The sequence below is a fragment of the Triturus cristatus genome, chromosome 3_2 (assembly GCF_964204655.1).
Source record: "Triturus cristatus chromosome 3_2, aTriCri1.1, whole genome shotgun sequence".
Lineage (NCBI taxonomy): Eukaryota > Metazoa > Chordata > Amphibia > Caudata > Salamandridae > Triturus > Triturus cristatus.
This window is the reverse complement of record NC_140584.1, coordinates 922,308,412-922,330,348: the sequence shown is the minus strand read 5'-3', so window position 1 is coordinate 922,330,348 and position 21,937 is coordinate 922,308,412. Positions and strand designations below refer to the sequence as shown.

The 21,937-nt window shown below is 46.5% G+C and overlaps 1 protein-coding gene across 5 annotated transcripts in view; it reads right to left on the bottom strand.

The window, feature by feature from the left end:
- The window catches only part of PRR11 (proline rich 11), a 242,455-nt gene that overhangs the window by 191,324 nt on the left and 29,194 nt on the right, over nucleotides 1–21,937 (bottom strand). The window contains exon 1 of one of the 5 annotated variants that reach the window (XM_085649389.1): nucleotides 11,228–11,350. The exons of the other annotated variants lie outside the window; for them this stretch is intronic. The gene's annotated coding sequence lies outside the window, so the exon portion shown is untranslated. Of the gene's footprint in view, nucleotides 1–11,227; nucleotides 11,351–21,937 lie in introns of those variants that run through there. 5 annotated transcript variants of the gene reach the window in all.

Here is a 21,937-nt window from a genome sequence, read left to right as displayed (position 1 = left end):
GTGGTAATGAGTGTAACAGCCCAATTGTTCCAGTTCTTAAAAAATGTATTGATCCCTCTCCCACGGCCCCCAAAATCTATCGGTTTGTCATCGATCTGCGGGCTCTCAACAAAATTACGGTCTCACAGTATCCCGTTGTCCCTCATATCACAGCCCTCTTGACCATGGTCCCAGCGACCGCCACTCATTTTTCTGTTATTGACCTAAAGAATGCGTTTTTCAGCATTCCCATACATCCAGACAGTGGACATCTTTTTGGTTTCTCCATTGAAGGGCGGAGTTTCCGGTTCTGCTGCGCCCCCCAAGGTTTTACTGAAAGCCCCAGCATCTATAGTCAGGCTCTCAAGAATCGGTTGGACTCCCTGACACTCCCAGCAGGAGCCACTCTGTTGCAATATGTAGATGACCTCTTAATTGCAGCCACTTCTGCTTCAGTGAACAAGCAACAGTACGTCTACTTCACCACCTTGCCTCCCACAATCATAAGGTTTCCTTGAACAAATTGCAATTTTGTCGAGAATAAGTGACCTACCTCGGCCACATCCTCTCGAAGGAGAGAAGACAACTTACCGCTGACCGAGTGACCCTTATTACCTCCATACCTCCCCCTTTGACACAGAAACAAGTACGTGCCTTTATAGGCCTCACTTCCTATTGCAGACAATGGATCCCTAACTTCTCGGCCATTGTCAAACCTCTTTTAGCTCTCACTACTAAAGCTATGCCAGAAAGAGGTTTTCCGTGGACAACTGAACATGTGGCTGCCTTTCAGACACTCAAAGATGCCTTATGTACAGCTCCAGTGTTAGGCACCCCAGACTATGGCAAAACATTTTTATTTTTGTCCATGAGACACATGGCTGCGCTTGCTCGGTCTTAACTCAGATTTTTGGAGACATACATCGCCCTTGTGCTTATTTCTCGGCTACACTTGACCCAGTAGCCCGAGCCCTCCCTGGATGTTTACGCGCAACTGCTGCTGCTGCACTTATGGTCCGCCAGAGCGCAGGTATTGTTATGTCTTCACCCTTGACCTTAATGGTCCCACATGTAGTAGATACCTTGCTCAACAACACCAAGACACAACACCTTACCAGTGCACGACTTACAGGTTATGAGCTCACTCTTTTTACCAGTCACATTGACATTAAGAGATGTAATATTCTAAACCCAGCTACACTACTCCCTACTGAGACACAAGGGAAAAATTCTGACCCTCATGACTGCATATTACGGACTGAAGAAGAGACAAAGGGTCGTGTGGATCTACAAGACACCCCCCTAACAGACGCTGAGGGAACACTATACATAGATGGTCCATGTCTTAAAAGATCGGATGGAACTACATCTGCTGCATATGCCCTCACCACTCTTGTTACAGTAGTTGAGACAGCACAAATTCCACAGGCATCGGCCCAAGCGGCTGAATTAATGGCCTTGACACGAGCTTGTGAAATCAGTAAAAACATGACTGTTAATATCTATACGGATAGTCAATACGCCTTTGGGGTGGCTCACAATTTTGGCAGACTCTGGAAAGAAAGAAATGTTCTCACCTCACATGGGACTAGAATACAACATGGTCCCCTGATACACAGACTTCTAGATGCCTTGACATTACCTAGAAAAGTTGCAGTGATTAAATGTAAAGCCCACCAGAAAGTGACTGATGATGTAGGGGAAGGCAATGCCCTTGCAGACCAAACAGCAAGACAGACTGCTCTTAGTAAATCAGATGGAATGTTTGTGACAGGACCAGCCAGATGGGTGGTGGAAGGAGAAATGTTGGCAAATACTAGTCAGAGTGTGGTCGAGATTCAATCTCATGCCACTGCAAAAGAACTGCACACATGGGAGGAACATCTGGCAGAGAAAGAGATAGAGGGATGTTGGGTGCGTATATCCGAAGGGAGGCAATGGATGTTACCAGACAGTCATGTCCCCCCGGTTGTCACTATGGCCCATGGCCCTGCCCATATCAGTGCGAAGGGAATATGCAAGTTACTAGAGCCAACATGGTATAATGAAAAAATACCCCAAATGCTGACCGAGTGGTTAAGTCATGTATGATCTGCCTTATGCACAATCCAGGAAAAGGTACAGTTACCCCCGCTGGTGGCTTCTCCCCTCCTACGTTTCCTTTTGAGGCCATCCAGATGGATTATATCCACATGGACAGGTGTGCGAATTTGAAATATGTCCTTCTAGTGGTCTGTGCCTTCAGCAGATGGGTGGAGGCCTACCCCACCAAGGATTGCACAGCTATTACAACGGCTAAAGTTTTGGTGAAAGAATACTTTCCCCGATTTGGGTTGCCCCGTTTGATTTGGAGTGACAATGGCCAACATTTTACAGCCAATGTGGTCCAGTTTGTGTGTTCCGGGCTTGGTGTCAGACAAAAGTTTCATACTGCTAATCACCCCCAGTCAGCTGGGTTGGTGGAGAAATACAATGGGGTACTTAAATAAAAATTGGCCAAAATAGTGGCGGAAACAGGTGTTTCCTGGGTAGATGCCCTACCCCTTGCTCTCTTGTCAGTAAGGACGACTGCCCACTCAAGGATAGGATTATCTCCCAACAAATTGGTATTCTGTAGACCAGCTAATGTATGCGGCGTACCAAGGCCAAAGAAATTGTCTGATGTGGAGTTCCCTGTATTGACTGATTAACTATACCTGTTAACTGATTCCTTTCGTACTCTTTATCATCAGGTACACGCTGCTATCCCCGACAAGAGCGAAGGCCCGGGTCACACCATCCAGCCAGGTGACTGGGTGGTAATCTGAAATTTCCAGCGTACCAAGTGTCTGGAGCCCTGCTGGTCGCACCCCGACAGGTTCTTCTGGCCACCCGCACTGCTGTAAAAGTTGAAGGAAGAAAGAACTGGATTCATGCTACCCACTGCAAGACGGTGCCTCTCCCCCTTCCGTACGACCAATGGGTGAAAGAAGGACTGCCGGATTGCGACACAGAAGTAGTACCGACCTTTGTCCCTTTCAGTGATGCTCGACTTCATTACACCACTACGGGAAGCCGAAACTGATCGAATCTCGGGGGGTCCAGTCGTCCCTCCTCTGCAGGATCAGGGGAAGGAACAAGAAGCTCTCTTTCCAGACCACTCCATATCTTCTTCCACTCGCTACAACTTTAGACCAAGAAAAGGGGCTGGCCCTTGACTCTGTTTTGTGTCTATAGGCTGTAGGGCTGTGATATCCCGGCTGAGACCGGTGCTGGTATGCTGGACCAAGGGCATGTCCATAGGACTCTTGGCATCCACATCCAGTGAAGCAACCACCAATCACAGACAGCCGCTAGTGACAACAGGCGGAGCACAATGGCAGCAGTCCGAGGATCTGAAGCGCACAAGAAATATGTCAGACTTCTGAACAATAAATGTTTCCTTTCCACGATAGTTATACTTTTTGCTCTCCTCATCCTGCTGGTTGTGGGATGGCTTCTGTTACTGACCTCTCCCCCAGCTTCTCTGGTTACGACACCGACACCTGCGGAACATCTCCACGCCACCTTGTCACCCCATGAACTACCATGGCGCCTGGAATTCATGAACGATACTTTTGTACAATTATTGCACCAGTATCAGCTTGTGATTAATACTTCGAACTGTTGGGTATGTGGGCTCATGCCACACTCTATGACACACACTGTCCCCTATTTCGTCTATCCATTTTCTGTTTTTGGGTCCTGTCTGGCTTGGAGGATGCTCGTCACCGATGCATATACGATCAATGGAACAACGAGCTCCATCATTGTTAATGTTATCGGATTTATAGAGCGCATAGCTGCCCGTGAGCGTCCCAGCGCTGAACAGATTCTGATAGGAAGAAAGGGAGAGAAGCTTATAGGAAGAGCCATGTTTTCAAGGATTTTCGGAATGCCAGAAGATTAGGTTGGGCGCGGAGGACGGGAGGGAGGGCGTTCCACATCTTTGACGCGTTGTAGGAGAAGCGCCGGCCTCCCGAGCGTGCTCGCAGAATCTTGGGTGGTTTAGTAAGGTTGGCATTGGATGATCGAAGGGGTCTGGAGGTGTTATAGGGAATGATTAAATCTCTCAGTATGGGGGGGGCTTTGCCATTCAGAATTTTATGTGTGAGGCAGAGTGATTTGAACTGTACTCTTTCCATGATGGGTAACCAGTGCAGAGCACGCAAGGCTGGTTTGGCTGAACAGCGATTCCCGGTGTTAGTCAGAATCCTAGCAGCGGCGTTTTGAACTACCTGAAGTTTGGTAATGGTTTTTAGAGGTGCACCAAGGTATAGTGCATTGCCGTAATCTAGCCTTGATAGAATGAGACCCTGTAACAACAATTTCCTTGATTGGAAAGGGAGTAAAGGTAAGATTTTTCGGGTAGATCGTAGGAGGCCAAAGCAGGCTCCGGCAGTTTTTCTTGCTTGGGTTTGCATAGTGAGTTTATTGTCCAGCCATAGACCGAGGCTTTTAATCTCGGGCTTGGGGGATGGAAGTTTGCCCATGCAAGGCGGCCAGAGGGAGTCTGAGGAGGTGAGCTTGATTCCCCATTACCATGATCTCCGTTTTCTCGCCGTTAAGCTTTAAATGGGATCTGTCCATCCAGCTTACGATGTCGGTCAGGCATGAGTAAAGATCTATATTCTGATTTTTTTCCTGAGTAAGCGAAACTATCAGCTGCGTGTCATCAGCATATGTAAGGAGTTTTATCCCATGTGGAGTGACTATCTGTTCCAGGGGGGACATGTAAATATTGAAGAGTGTCGGGCTTAAAGAAGAGCCCTGGGGCACTCCACAGCGAACAGGTGTATCTTTGGATGCATGGTTGCCCTCTATAACCTGGAAAGAGCGGTCTGCCAAAAATGAGTTCAGCCAGGATAAGGCAAGGCCTGAAATTCCAAGATCACTGAGTCGCTGGGTCAGGATTTGATGATTGACAGTGTCGAAGGCCGCACTTAGGTCTAGGAGGATCACTGCCACTGATCCTCCTGCGTCCATGATCTTCCTGGCCTCCTCGACCACTGTCAGGATTGTGGTTTCGGTGCCTTGACCCGGGCGAAAGCCTGTCTGTGAGGATTTGAGTAGTTGATTGGTCTCGAGATAGTTGGATAGTTGGGAATTTATAAATTTTTCTGTTAACTTGCTAGTGAGTGGAAGAAGGGAGATTGGCCTGAAGTTGGAAAGGTTGAGAGGGTCCAGATTCGTTTTTTTCAACAGAGCCCTAACCTTCGCCTTTTTCCAGCTGGGGGAACTGTTCCATTGATCAGAGAGGCATCGATTACGTTAACCAGTGGTTCGAGGATAGTCGGGGTGACAAGTTTTAAGATGCTTGCTGGGGCTGGGTCTGAGGGAGAGCCACTCTTGAGTGACTGAAGAATAGGCGCCAGAGTGTCGGGATTTATAAGGGTGAATGAATCAAGTCCAGTTTTAGGCGTGCTGGTCTGTTCTGCCGTTACCAGAGGAAGATCCGCGTTGGCGAGGGTGGGAAGTTCTTGTAGGATGTGTTGAATTTTCTGATCAAAAAAGGCAGCCAGTTTGTCACATTGATTGTCTGAAGGGTCGACAAATCCTAATGGTTCTGGTGTTTTTAGGAGTTGTTTGACAATTTGGAAGGTTTCCTTTGATGAGTGGGAAGCCGCATTAATTTTCTCTTGAAAGAAGGCGGTTTGTGCTTCTTTCAAGGCTTTTTTATAGGCAAGAATCGACAGTCTGTAGTCTTTCTTTTGCTCAGGGTCGAAATCTTTCCGCCACGATCTTTCTGCTTTTTTACAAAGTTTTTTTAGGTGGCGGGTCTCCTGTGTAAACCAAGGGGCCGGGGTTTTTTTACGGGAAGTGAGGTGCGGTTTTTTGGGGAGGATCGTGTTGAGGGAATTTTCGATCCAAGAGGAGAACTTTATGTCTGCTGTTATAGGGTCTGAATCGAGAGTCGGTTTACGACGTTCTAAGGCTTCCTTCCATTTTTCGATATCAAGTTTAGCCCAGGGACGCGTGGGGGCGACAGAGGGTTTATTGGGAGGGGAGATGTTCGGTATTTCCCATCTGAAAGGGATAAGTAGGTGGTCTGACCATGGCAGAGCAATCGGAGCGTTGGTTATGAGATCATCGATGTTGCATATGATGGGGTCAAGAAGATGTCCGAGCCTGTGGGTAGGTTGGTTATTCTGGAGACGAAGCTGAAGCGTTGTTAGGTCTGCCAATAGTTCTACTGTGGTATCGTCGTCGTTTTTATCAAAGTGGATGTTGAGGTCCCCTAGGATTATCATGTTAGAGGAAATGCTCGAAAGGGCAGTTGAGAATTCGAGTAGGGAACTACAGAATTGGCCTAAAGGCCCTGGTGGACGGTAAATAAGGACTCCTGAGAGGGAGTTACAAGGGGACATTTGGATGTTAAAATGGACGTTTTCACAATTCGATAGGGGGCTATCGTAAAAACGACATGTGAATTGATTTTTATAAATAATCGCGATACCTCCTCCCTTACCCTTCGCTCGGTCTAGATGTTGCAGTAGGAGACCCTGGGGTAAGGCATGGACAATGTTGAAGTACGATTCTGGCCTAAGCCATGTTTCTGTGAGAAATAGGATATCGAGTTTCTCCTCTTCTAGTAGCATATGTATTTCCTGGGTGTGCTTGGGTAGGGATCGACAATTTAACAAACCCATTTTAATGATAGTTGGGGGAAGTTGGTTTTTAGGAGCTGGGGTGAGTTTAAAAGGACAATCTGGACAGTGGGTTTCCTGGTTCTCACCTGTGAGGGAATTGGTGCAGGAAGGCTGTAAGGGATGGTTCAGTCGAAGCAAGGAGTCCCTGGAGTATGACAAATTTACGTGATTGGAGAGGTCCAGGGTTGCTGGCCCTAGGCCCATCCTGGCGCGGACGGGCGCAGACGGGCTTGCCTTAGGCGCGCCCGCTGCGCTCGTCCGCTGCGCTTCCGCCAGAAGCACATAATTATGGGGGGGGGGTGTGGCCTCGAGGGGGCGTGTCCTCGGTGCACGCCGGCAATGGCGTCCGAGCAAGTTTGTTCCGTCCCAAGTCCGCTTTCAGCGTTTAGGAGCTGCTGTAAAGCGTGTAGCGAGGGAGGGCTTTCGTTTCTGCTAGTGCTCAAGCGGTGAGTTAAAACAGAAAGGCAAACAATATGTGACACTCAAAATGTTAAAAATTAAGTTCTGCTCCCGGCTTCCGCCTCAGGAGTACTGTTCTAAGGAGCGCTAGCTGTCAGCGCTTTTCTACTGGTGCCGGGGGGCGTGGCCTCGAGGGGGCGTGTCCTCGGTGCACGCCGGCAATGGCGATTTTTATGACACTTTCACCCGAAACAGAACAGGCAATGTCAGTAATCCTTTCTGCCCTACTACGACATCTGACATCGTGAACATATGTCGTGCTGAACGCAATGAGATGGTTGTGTTCAACACCTTGAGTAGAATCATCTTTTCTCGCTTCCGGTCCAGACGCAAAGATCCCACCAAATTGCAGGCTTTCAATGTGATCAGCACGCATGGCCAGGTGTGCCTGAAAGGATTGGGGACCCGGGAGGTAGGAGTCAGTGACTGCGCAATAGTCAGTACACTGAATATTACCTCACCACCACTCCTAATCGCTTCTCCAAATACATATTTTGTTTGTGGACAGTCTGCTTGTACCTGGCTTCCCGAAAATTGGTCAGGTGTGTGTTATTTGGCCTTTCTACTCCCCCCTACCTTTACTGCTGTTGGGACGCATCACTTGACCAATCCCCACCTCCACCATCGTATGCCTAGGGGAGGAATTGAAGCAGATGACACTGCAGGACAGGAGGCAGGGAACTTCTTCAACCTATGGTCAACAGCCGCAACATATGACACCTTACCCGAGTGGTGGAGGCCACCATTATTGAAACAGCAGGGGAATTGGGCAACATCACCGCGGAGCTTCAGGCGGACCGCCTGATGACACTACAACATCGAATGGTACTTGACATCATCCCTGCTGACCGTGGTGGTGTATGTAAACTGATCGGCTCCAGCTGCTGCATATACATACCTGATAGCGCTCCATCAGTCTATCAAGCTATCCAACGTCTGCATAAACTTTCCTCTGAGATTCATCAACAGCAAGACGACTGGTCCCTCACGGGCAGGATTTGGGGCCTTCTTTCCAGATGGGGATGGGGGATCCTCATTTTTCTTGCCTTGGGAATAGCAGTCATCTCATGCTGCCTGTGTATCCAGTGCTTGACTATGCTTTGTGCTATGTGTACACAGGCCCTTAAAAGTTCCCCGGTCAGTACAAGTGACACCAACGTAAGGATAATGTTTCAACAAGAGATTGGCGACCTAATGCAGATAGACATTTCCTAAAAACCATGTTTTGCCACTCAATGGCAAAAGGAGGGTCTGAAGAAAATGAGTTTTTACTCGGTTCTATTAATTTCCTTACATTCCTCCATTCCTTGCCATCTCGTGACAAAACCCTGCCTACAGCCTCCATTTCTGCTGACGCTCAAAACTATCGCATACCCAAGTCCCCCTGTTCTTTGCAGTTAGCCAATTCATCAACAGAAAGCCAGGAGACACCTACGCCCTGTGTAAACAAGCTTCTTTTTCATCTTCTGCTTCCTGCTTGGTAAACATCCTTGACACCTTGATCAGGTTATCTGGACAATGGTCTGACTGACCGAGCCTTGATCAAGCTGATTGAACAATGATCTGAATGCCGAGCCTTGATCAAGCTGATTGAACAATGGTCTGAATGCCGAGCCTTGATCAGGTCATCAACTACAAACACCGCCCTGATTGAACAATGGACTGAATCCCAAAAGAGTGGAGTAAAAATGTATATAAGGCTTGTTCGCTGTGGAGTAAAGCAGCAGCCTCCTGGGTTTTGTCTCTGACTAGCTTGGGACCCAGTTTCATAGCCCGGTCTATTGTAATAAAGGTGGTTCTCTCTGCAGACGAAGATTTCCGGGTCCACTTTAATATATAAGGAGGGTAAGAGTAGACTCGGGTGATTCCTGCACCGCCAAGCCCCCACTCCTCCTTGAGGTGGGCTTTTATTGGTTCTACATTACCATGACTAGAGAATCTGGATTTCTTTAAAGACACGGAGGCTGACATTATGCATTATTCCTTTAATGCAGTCCAAGCAGCCGCTTACATCACAATATGAAAAGGTTCCAGAATAGAACAATAGCAACACATGAAAGGCATGAGCCATCAACAATCTAACTCTTTTAAATCCGGCTCCAAGCAGATAAGTTCATTTTCCTTTATTACCATTAATCAAGCTCAATTAGATAATTATCAAAGGCACAATACTACTGTTTTCTTACAACATTAGGCTTACTTGGATTTTGTAAAACAAATGTAGCTAATATATTGCTTGTGCATTTGTCATGTTAGGGATGATGCGGTACAAAAGGGGGTGGTGATGGACCGAGCATCAGAACCAATCAAACACTCACACCCAGTCAACAGATCTGGGTTGGATCCATCACCGTTCTTTAGCCCACTCTGCCACCCCAGTTCAGACATGGCCATATGCAAATCAGTCTGACCCTGTGCCTCATGGGAACAGTCCAGCCCGAACTGCCAAGCCATGCCTTCGCTGGACCGGAAACAAGCTTCCTAGGACCGGTTTCTGGCATTTCAGCCGTCTTCAGCCAGGCTTGCTTGAATCCAGTGGCAAAGTGAGCAAGGGACTCACGTCTGAGCATACCCTGCCAACTTATGGCGAACAAAGCGGTACAAAAGGGGGTGGTGATGGACTGAGCATCAGAACCAATCAAACACTCACACCCAGTCAACAGATCTGGGTTTGATCCATCACCGTTCTTTAGCCCACTCTGCCACCCCAGTTCAGACATGGCCATATGCAAATCAGTCTGACCCTGTGCCTCATGGGAACAGTCCAGCCCGAACTGCCAAGCCATGCCTTCGCTGGACCGGAAACAAGCTTCCTAGGACCGGTTTCTGGCATTTCAGCCGTCTTCAGCCAGGCTTGCTTGAATCCAGTGGCAAAGTGAGCAAGGGACTCACGTCTGAGCATACCCTGCCAACTTATGGCGAACAAAGCGGTACAAAAGGGGGTGGTGATGGACTGAGCATCAGAACCAATCAAACACTCACACCCAGTCAACAGATCTGGGTTTGATCCATCACCGTTCTTTAGCCCACTCTGCCACCCCAGTTCAGACATGGCCATATGCAAATCAGTCTGACCCTGTGCCTCATGGGAACAGTCCAGCCCGAACTGCCAAGTCATGCCTTCCCTGGACCGGAAACAAGCTTCCTAGGACTGGTTTCTGGCATTTCTGGCATTTCAGCCGTTCTGATGCTCCGTCCATCACCACCCCCTTTTTGTACCGCTTTGTTCGCCATAAGTTGGCAGGGTATGCTCAGACGTGAGTCCCTTGCTCACTTTGCCACTGGATTCAAGCAAGCCTGGCTGAAGACGGCTGAAATGCCAGAAACCTTCCCCTTCTCGCGCCGCCTCTCTGCCCTCCTACCGGACATTTGCCCTTATTTTTGTTTGTTTTTTGTGGATTTTTTCTCGATCTCCGCGACGCACTCGCACCTTCCTAGCGAGCGCGTCTTACTTAATCGGAGATGTAAGCACCTTAGCAACGGTGCCATAGCGTGAGCCCTTTCCCTAGGGCCATTCCTCTAATCTTCTCCACGGCAGCAGCTGAGCTCGAGCGAAGGTTTCAGTTACTTCGCTCATCAGCTGCTGCCGGAGAAGTCTTAGCGCTGCAACAAAAAAAAAAAGAGAGAGAGATAGAAACAAAAGGGGATACTCCCTAGATTCACTTGCTTAACTTATTTCAGCTCTCAATTTGATTTCTTGCCACCTTATATAATTCTTAAACAACAAAAAATATTTTTATACATACAGAGAAAATTTTATCTTTTACCTTCCCTTTTGATAGTAACCTGATTAAAAAAAAAAAAGGGGAAGGACTTAATTACTTAACCTGATAAAAAAAAAAGGGGGAGAACTTAATTACTTACCTTTTAACCATTTTTGATCCCTTCTCCATTATGTCAGACGTAGATTCTGACGAAGCTACTGCCAGCTCTCCCATCCATGATGATAATTCTTTCAAACTTTTCCTAAAAAAAGAAATGAGATCCTGCATGCTCGCCACCTTTAAAGAAGTAATGTCTTCTAAGAGATCCCTTTCCATTCCCCATGGTGATCTCCCTGATGAACTCGGTAATCAGCGTAAAAAAAGCAAAAAAAATCAAAAAACTGCGATTATACTCACAACTGCAACCTGGGAGGTCGTAGCACCTCATTTGTTATGGAAGGTCCTAGCACCTCACTTACGATGGGAGGCCTCCGCGCCTAAAATGGTAATGGTGTCCCTCGCGGCACAAATTTGATGGGTGTCTCCAGCGACACAAATATGATGGGCGTCCCTCGCGGCACAAATTCAACTCAGTTTGATGCAGTCTCCGACTCTGAAACGGAGGAAGAAAATTTTAATAACCCTTACGATGAATTCGTACTGGACCTAGATGACCAAGACCTCGACTTCAATAACCCCGTTGACCTCGAGTCACCTTCTTCCTCTAAAAATATTATCCTCAACCCACTAGGTGAGGAAATGTTCTCTCCCGTCAATCTTTCACACCCAAATAGCTCAAAATGGTTTCCTCAAGAACATTTATTACTAGGTGGCTAAGAAACTATCGAGAGAGAGAGACCAGAAACACCCTGAGATCAGAGTGTCCAAGACCCTCCATCCCAGATAAGGTTTCGCAAACCCCCAACCTTGACCCCGACCGTATCAAATTCCTATTCAAATTGGGTAAAGACCCTCAAAAAGGGCTAGAAAGAGCTCTCAAAGGTTGTCAAGACTTGTTTGCTCGACATCCTTGGTCCACTCACAAGGATTCTAGACGTAGCTGAAGAATCCCACATTTCCAACACCCCCCTTGATGTTAACCTCTTTCGAGGATGGAGCCAAAGGGCAATTGTTCTCCTCGGTAATGCCAATTCGAGCCTCAACATCGAGAGAAGGAGAACTATTCTCACTAAGATCAACCCCAAATTGGGTGATTTGGCAGAGAAAGAACCCTCCGATAACTCTAAAGGGCTCCTCTTCGGTGAAGACATGATTAAATATATCGGGAAATATGTCGCAACATTTACTGCCCTGGATAGGGCTGAATCTAACATGAAAAGAGTTTTCAACTCCAACCTTTTTAGACAGGCTGGAAGAAGAGGCCGCTCTTCCGGCCGTGGCAGTCAACGGCCATTTTCAACCTTCAGAGGTAGCGGTAGAGGATTCTACCCATCCAACCAGCAATATTATCCTCAACGAGGCAGAGGTCCACGAAACAGAGGCTTCAGATCCAGAGGAAATCCCAACTCCTCCAACCCTCAAAGTAAGCCTTCCTCTTCCTTCCTCTTCTTCCCAAGTAGGGGGCAGACTAAAATACTTCTACCTTGTCTGGGAATCTCTAACTCAAGACCCATGGGTTCTAGAAACCATCCAGGGTTTCAAAATAGAGTTTATAAACATTCCTTTTCAATCATGAACCCCAGAACCACCAACTCATTCGGAAGAACATCAGAAAATTGTCAAAGAGGAAATCTCTTCAATGCTTAAAAAAGGAGCTATCGTTCAAGTCCCATGGTCACTAAAAACCTTTCTCAGCACCCTTTTACTAGTTCAAAAAAAGGAAAAAGGGTGGAGACCAGTCATAAACCTTCGGGAGGTAAACAAATACCTAGTTTACAGACATTTCAAAATGGAAAGGATTCACCTTATCAGGGACCTTCTTTTGAAAGGAGATTGGTTGGTGTAATTAGATTTAAAAGACTCTTACTTAACCATCCCTATGGCACAAGAACACCAACCCTTTCTCCAGTTTACTTGGAAGAATTGTCTTTTCCAATTCAAAGCTCTCCCTTTCGGTCTATCCTCTGCCCTTTGGTGCTTTACCAAGATCATGAGAACTATTGTCTCTCTTTTAAGAGAGAGGGGCATTTGTCTCATTATTTATCTAGACGACATTCTTATGTCTCAACTCTACTCTCAAATTTTGGAAGACCTCAATTCTACGATGGAGCTTATCGAGAGTCTTGGCTTCATTATAAACAGGGAAAAATGAATCTTAACCCCCTCCAAATCTCTAGAATTTCTGGGCTTTACTATAGATACCTCGAACTGCCTTCTCCTTCTTCCTTCCAACAAAATTGCGAAAATTCGAAAAGAGAGCAGGTATGTTTTAAGGAAAGAATCTCTAACCCTTCGAGAATTAGCCAGACTACTAGGCCTACTTTCCTCCTCCATCCAAGCTATCTTTCCCGGTCCTCTGAATTACCGTGCACTTCAAAGAATAAAAGGGAAGGCTCTCAGGTCTGGTCTCTGGTATGGAGATTTGGTGACCTTAGACCAGGAAGCCAGGTCAGAACTTTCATTGTGGCTGGAGAACTTGGATGCCTGGAATGGGCAAGCTATCTTCGGATCTGCTCCGGAATTTATTCTGGAATCAGATGCCGGCCTCCACGGTTGGGGTGCTCGCCTTCTCGACCAGAACACTGGTGGCGCATGGTCTCTCGCGGAATCTTCCAATCATAGACATTTCTTAAAACTGACAGCAGGTTTGTATGCACTCAAGCACTCACTCCAAGGGAGATCTGTTCTTCTGAAGATGGACAACATCTCCGCAGTCCCTTATATCAACCGCCTTGGCGGTACCAAATCTGCAGACCTTTCCTGTTTAGCCAAGAAACTATGGATGTTTTGCTTAGAACACAAGATCTCTCTGAAGGCAGAGTACCTTCTCGGAAAGTCGAACCTTGCTGCGGATTGGAACTCAAGATTCCTTTCAGACCTCACCGATTGGAAACTCAACTTGAATGTTTTCAATCTTCTATTTCATTTTTGGGATCCACTGGACGTGGACTTGTTTGCCAGCAGATTAACATTCAAACTTCCCCAATAGTTCAGCTAGATGCCGGACCCCGGCGCTCTGGCTGTGAACGCCTTCCTCCAATGCTGGACGAATCTTCAGGGCTATGCCTTCCTTCCCTTTGCTATGATCCAAAGGGTCCTACAGAAGGTCATAAAAGACCAATGCTCTTTGGTGCTCATAACCCCCTTTTGGCCGTCTCAGGCATGGTTCCCGACTGCTCTGGAACTGTCCTGCGACATCCCCGTTCTCATTCCAGCGAGCAAGGGACTGGTTTCCAACGCAGACGGAGAAGATCATCACCTAGTCACTTCAGGGATTTTGAACCTTCTTGCTTGGAAAGTGTCAGGCAATCCAACAAATTGTCTGGCCTTTCGTTATCAGCTCTCACTCTCCTCGGTGAATCATGGGCACCCGGAACGCACTATAGATACAACAACATCTGGAAAAAATGGGTTTGTTGGTGCTTGGAGACGAACCTGGATTCCGTGGAAGCTCCTATCGTCAAAATAGTTAATTTTCTTGTCGAACAATTCGACAGAGGGTTATCTTATAGATCTATCAATTGCTACAGATCAGCAATCTCCGCTGGACATTTCCTTGTCAACAATAAGGTAGGTAAAAACGTTATTATTTGTAGAGTTATGGAAAGCATTAGACTCAAGAGACCACCTAGACCTAAATACCAGACCATTTGGGATGTTAAAGCTATCTTTGACCTTTTCAATGCTTGGCCTGATAATGCTTATCTTAACAGGAAATGCCTCTCGCTCAAACTTGCTACTCTTTTATGTTTGATTTCTTGTCGTAGAGTTTCAGATGTCAAATGCCTAGATATTTCTCATAGACAATATGATGTTTGGAGTTAAATTTGATATATTTAGAAGGACTAAAACCATGTCAGACTCCATTTTCTAGCCTCGTTTAGATCTCTGTAAAAGGCTGTGTGTCGTAGATTGTATGAAAGAGTATGATTTGAGATTTAAAGACCTTCGCTCTTTAGATGCTAATCAACTCCTTATCTCTTTTGTTAAGCCTTTTAAACCAGTTACATCCTCGTCTATTGCTAGATGGGTCAAGTCAGTTATGAAGCTGGCTGGTATTGACCTTGCTAAATTCCAAGCACACTCTCTCAGAGGTGCTATGGCAAGCAAATCATTTTGGTCTGGCGGTAAGTTGAATGATATCCTTAAAGCGGCTGATTGGTCAAATGCTTCTACCTTCGCTAACCACTACTGTAAACCTATCGAGCATATGTCTGATGTTGTCCTTCAAGGCTACCAACATGCATAATGTAGCCTCCGGTCTTGTAATGAAATTGAGATTCTCATATTAACATGACTAGAGAATCTAGATTTCATTAAAGACACGAAGGCTATCATTATCCCACCCGTCCCTCCCTTGGACGGAGTAGCTTTTGAACGGTCTTATTAGTATTTGCCTTATTACTATATACATATGCTTGTATTTTTTATAGCTACCTCTTAACGTATTTTACATTCTAATATTTCTTTTCAGACAGCTCCACCTGATGTCCTGCTACATTCCTTATCCAGCTTCAGACTTCTCTCCATCTTCAGTCTCAAGTTCAAGTTGGATTTATTCTTTGGACTCCCGTTGTTTCACTTCATTTAAAAGAGGCAGTCTGCTTGTCTCTCATGCCTTTTATTACTTCTGCTCACTGCATTCTAGAACTGTTTTGTCTTTATGATGTAGTGCGGCTGCTTGTGATCTGCATTAAAGGATTAATGCATAATGATAGCCTCCGTGTCTTTAATGAAATCTAGATTCTCTAGTCATGTTAATATGAGAATCGCAATTACATGCCACACTTCACCTCTTTTTGGCAAAAGCATATCTACAGCAGCTTATTTTAGATCACCATTGCACAACTCCAAACGCTCTAAATCACTCACTAGCCTATTTTTGGCGGGATGATAAATTACGATGCACAATGGAAATGATAGATGCCGAAACAGCGAAATTTCCACGGTGCATCATGCCCATACAGGGCATTATGACAGTCATGCATGATTCAGATAATAATATGTTATGAGTTTATGAAAACATTGGGAGCCGTAATGGCTATAAAATCGGTATGCTAAAGTAGGATTTGAGTCACTTATTGTTTGTTTAATAATGGCGGAATTGTTGCGCTGACGATTTGGGTGATTTCAACATATTGTCCTTTTACTATGTCTAGCCATCGGAAATGTATCGTGAATGTGACGTTTGCATGTATAACTTAATGGCAGCCCGGCGTTCTCGGTTAACATCGAAAAAGGCGGTTGCCGAAACGCGTCTGTGAGCCCAGAGTCCGTTTTGAATAAAATTACGGAGCTCACCCTGTGAATGCTGTCTTCCTTTTGGGTACGTTTACCCAGTGGAGTTTGGAGCCAAATAGTTGTGTGGGAGCACCCCCGCATTGGCAGGCACCCGTATATATAAAATCTTTACCCAACATAACATCAATTATATCATTTTAACTACACACATTTGTTCCAATCATAAATGAAGTATTCAAAATCACTTGCAAATTCTTGATCATGGTCTCATCTTTTGAATTAAACTCCATTCCTTCACCACCACTTATACTAATTTGCACTATTCTTTCTTTATAGTCTCTAATAAAATTACAATCTGCATCAGTCAATTCACATACAACACTTATTAGTCTTTGAATTACAAACTATTATATTTAGTAAAATAATCTCATTTTATAACATCAGACATTTTATGTATAGAAAATGTATAATCTACTTTGTACTCTTCCAGACATTACTGCTGGATACAATTTATTTTACAGAGTTTTTTATATAGCGCGTACTTGACCCGAATCGGGTATCAGAGCGCTTTACATAGCACCAGTTGCATTACATCACATTCATTTTTTTGTGTTAGGCACAGGGAGATTAAGTGATTTGCCCAGAATCACAGGATGTTCAGTGTCATTGCCGAGACTCAAACCCAGTTCCCCAGGTTCGAGGTCGACCGCCCTAGCCGTTGGGCCAATGTCAAAATATGTGCAGAAAGACCATAAGACAAGGGTAGCTGGATATAGGACACGCCTTCCAAAACATAAGTAGGTAAATGTGTACAGACTGGTTGCATTCATTATATTATTGGACTCGTTAAGCAGAATTGCATTAGCATTTCCAAGGTTTCCATTAAAACTACCTCTATGATCTAATCTACTTTTTCTAGTAATGTTATTTTGTTGTGTATTGCTTGTATGGATTGAAGCTTGTCCAATACAGATGTAAAAAACAATTTACTAAACTAATTAATACTATTAAAATAAAGATTACAAAAACTATTTTTGGAGCGAAGCAAAATGTTTCTTTATATGAAGCCGCCTTTTTTCAATAAAAACAGTCTCCTTTGAAGTTCCTCCGACTGGGGCACGCCCTCAAAAACTACATCAGAGAGAGTGTGAATCTGGAGGAAGCGTCCCCCCTAGAAGGCAGGCAATTGACAGATCCTATGCCAGAAAAGGCAATATCATTGATATATAAGCAAATAATGAACAATATCCCTGATACCGTAAGAGCACTAAAGGCCTCTTGGGAGGGTGACCTAGGCCACGTGGAGGACGAGGAATGGAGGGACGCCATCCTGGGCCCGAGGGAGGTGGCAATACGCTCCAGATTCAGATTGGTCCAGCTAAAGATCCTGCACCGGGTATATTATCCTAGGACAGTACTATATCGAATGGGGCGAACAGAGAACGGACTCTGCCAGAAGTGGCGTGGGTAGGAGGGATCCTTTTTTCACCTGCTCTGAGATTGCCCAGTGATACAACAATACTGGCTTGAAATAGGTAGACTAATGGCCAGAGTGATGGGAGCCGAGGTCCCGGTGGAACCCAAGTGGATCTTGAGGTTGATAACAGGAGAGGAAGATTGGCCGAGATATACGAGACTCTGGTTAACACTGGCCGCAGCTAACAGCTCTTATTTGACTGCAGGAAAACAGGGGACTTAACGGAGGGAGAGCAAAAACGCACCCCACAATGCATGCGATACTAAATATGGGCGTGTAGGAAAGTGGAATCTGACTAATGGTTGCCCCCAACTTTTTGCCTGGTATTTGAGTGGTTTTTGACTAGTCTGGCTGGGATCCTGCTATCCAGGACCCCAGCCTATCTGCTTTCTCCCTAAAACTAATGTGAAGTACCCTAGGTACAAACCAATTGGATGCTGAGGATGCCCTGACAGTCCCTTGTAGATGGTACCCTAGGTACCCAGGGCATGGGTCCCTCAGTAGGCCTACCAGGGCTGCAGCACTTATTGTGCCACCCTGGGACAGCCATACAAACTGACACCACCAGACCACTACTGTAGTCTGGGTAAGGTTGTGCTAGCACCCCTTACAGGGATATAGGTAACCTATATCCCAACCCATTACAACACATATACTCTCATAGGTCACCCCTATAGCAGGCCTTGCTAATCCTACAAGGCAGGGTGCTGAGGTATGTGTGAGGGGGGACCCCTACGCGAGTAGGACCTCCATGCAACCTTCGTAAAATCATTGGTTGTTGATAGTGTAGCCATACCATATACTCTTAACCGCATTATAAGTCTAACGCGATAACGCAATAACTTGAGAATGGCTACACAGAACCATATCGTGTTTGGTGATTAACATGTAGGAATCATACACCAGTCCAGCCATGGGCATGAGGGTACGATTCCCCCCTGCTAGAGGGGCGATATGGGAAAAGCGGTAGAATTTGGACTCCAATTTAAAAGCGCACAAGTAACACAAAATGGCTACTGCCCACCACCTACACGACCCTGGCTGGCTGTTGCTGGAGAAACCCCCAGCCTCGCCAGCTGGACAATAGGGCTTCTGTGGCAGGGAGGTGCTAGCATCTCCCCAGACAGGATAATGTGGATTGGAACAGGGTGGGTGCACCAAATGTCCTTTCAGAGTTGCATGTAAGCTGCTGCAGAGCCCTCATTCTGCATACACCGCTTGGAACCGGTTCAGGGGCATCCTGCCCCTCGCCCAGGCGGGAAACACACAAAGGGGAGAGGGTGTAGCCACCCTTTCCCGCCTCACCTCTCATTGGTGGACACTACTCTGAACACTCCCCTAATCTTGGGGATAAAGGTGAATAACGTGGCCCCAGAGCCTCAGATTAATCTTGAACTTTACGGTCTTGACCTTCGACTTGCTGCTGCCCAGCTGACGGAAGAAATCTCCCTTGGGATAAAGGAGTTATCCCCCTGCTTGGCAGGCACCTGAAACACTGCAAGTGACCCGGTTGGAACTTCGCTGCTCCTACGGACTTCGACGACTTCCAGCACCCTTGTGGTGGGTTTCCAGCGCATCCCAGAGGCCAGTGAGTGTGCTCAATGAGTTTAGGCACCGTGGACCGCGTGGGTGCCGATATCCCCAATACCCCAGGACACCGGCCACATCTTGCGTAGCACACTACCCTGACCAGTGGGGAAGTTGTGCTTTGGCCCGTTTACGAGCCAACCACTCTACAGCAATTGTGCCAAAGACCAGCGCCCTAGCCCCCTCTGGTGGCCCGTGGGTGCCCTTTTACGCACTCCAAATTGCCGCCTCCCGCGGTCCCTTGTCTCTCGACTTGTGGGCCCTAGCCTTGTCTATTTCAACAATCAAGAGTTCCCCTGGTTGCTCCAGGCCTGCTCTACAGTCTCCCCAAAGGAGACCTCTCCCAGCCCTCGTGGGTCTGTACTGTAGCAGATTTGTTCATCTGGCGTGGGTTGCGGTTGCCAAGGCTTAGTGGATCTAACCCAGACACTAACACCGCAGCGACCCTCATCCGACGTGGGACAGTCGCCCTCCAGAAGCTGGCCTTCCTTGAAGCCTCCCGGAGCCCGTGGCTGCAGAATCAAGCTACACCACTTTCCACCTGAAGCACCCGACATCGAAGGGCTCTTTGCTTTGAGCCTCCTGGTCACCTTGCCGTGACCCAGACTCTGTCCCCTCTGCTTTCAGGTTCTTCTCTACAAAATTCACATCTTTGATCTTCACGGCATCATCAACTCTTATGGCTAGCAGCACTTTTGAACATTTTCCTATAGAAAATCAGCCAGCGACCTGACATCGAAAACGACCTATGCACCCCCCGGCTTCCCTGGGGCAGGTAACAGTGGTACCTCGGTACTCTCGTGGTAGTGGGCTCCTCAAAAGCTTAAGTCTAAAGTTTTAACTTTGTACTCCTGCTAGAAGAGACTTTAATCTGTGTAATTTCAACCGTAGGCTATAATAGAGATCCTGATAGCAGCTATTTCCACTGCACGCGCCTCCCGTGGGTCCTCTTCCTCATAACCTGGGGTGGATTCTTAAGGGGCCAGCGATCCTAAATGCCCTAGGTATTGTCTGTAGAATTGTCGTGGTTCTTATACCACTTTTTTGATATATGGTTTGGTCCCCCCCCTGGGGCCCTGTGATTCCTGTGCTATTTATTGTGTTTATAAATGCTTGTTGAATTGTAACCTTGCCACAGCTTCCTAAAGAGACTGTGGGATTCTGTCTAGAATAAATACATATATTTTATATATATACCTGTGTTGGCTACTCCTTCATTTGGTTATTCAAGAGGTTATCTATGATAAAACAATAAGCTTAACACTCCTTCAAGACTTAGCCTGAAGGCTGCTCTCCACAGCTACCACTAGGATAGCTTTCTTTAAAGGTGGTCTTAAACCTATCATCAATAAGAGTCGAATTGCACTGGTGCAAGGTGTCCCTATAACTAGGAGACAGCATATGCCAGGCCAACTTCTCACAGGGCGCAGGACACCACCTCATCACATGGATCTATAGATTCATCATAGACCTCACGAATACACTGCTAACGCGGCTCCGATCAAAATGGGAGGAGGAATTTGGTTGGGCATTGCATGATAATTTATGGCTCACAGCCCTGGAGCACCATAAGAAAGTTTCGCGCGACCAGCGCTTCAAAAATATTCAGTTCAACATATTACACCGTGCGTATCTTACACCAGTGCGGCTCACACGATTCGATCCCGCAAAACAGTTTGAATGCCCACGCTGCCAGCTTCCCAGTGCCACATTCGTGCATATGCTATGGACATGTCCCACATTGCAGCCCTACTGGTCAGAAGTACACACCATGATACAGACAATCACTGGCCTGACAGGCTTCGATATATGGGAGGCTTGCACCCTGGGGATATTCAAATGGCAGAAAAAGAAAAAAACAGAGACCCGATTTGCTGCACTGGCCCTACTCCTAGCGAAACGAAGCATCACATTACATTGGCGCTCACCTACTGGTCCTTCGATAGAAGCATGGAGGGGAGCAGTCATGAAATGGGGTGCCGCAGAAGAAGGCGCAATCAGGCTAGAAGAGACACGCGGAACACTGTGTCACCCTATATCCATGGAGTGGGCGATGCTCCTTCATGGTTTTAAACAGGCACATACAAACCCCATGGAATCCCCGACAGACAACTAGACGCCCCCAAGCCCCATAGCGTCAAAACACCTCACAAACAGCTGCCCTAGAGGGACCTACACGCGCTACCCTACTGGAGAACCCACGCGCACCCTGGCCGGAGAGATATGCCTGGGGATGCTTAAACTAGCAAAAATAACATGGTGCCATAAGCCCTGAAACCCACCCCAACCCTACTTCCCAAGTTACACCCTCAGTTAGTATGTTGAAAATGACTCTCGCAGATAAGCTACGACATCAGCAGATAACTAATGAAGCTCAAGAACCGAATAAATTACTATAGACCCAGACCACTTGCAAACGTGCATGCTGTGTGTGCCGGACAACGCACACCCAAGCACTCATCCAACTTAATTGTATTATATTCTGGCAACTTAATGTACTAAAAGATAATTAATCGCAAATGATGATGTAAGTTGTACACTCTGTCTGAACCTGAAAAACTCAATAAAAAGGTTTCATAAAAAAAAAAAAACACTGCCCGCAGCTATTGCTAAATGCAATGTTGCAAAGCACTGGGGGAGTGCCGCTCCCCGATAAGTCACAGCCTGGGAATCGGACCTTGACTGGTGTCACCAAGCTGAAT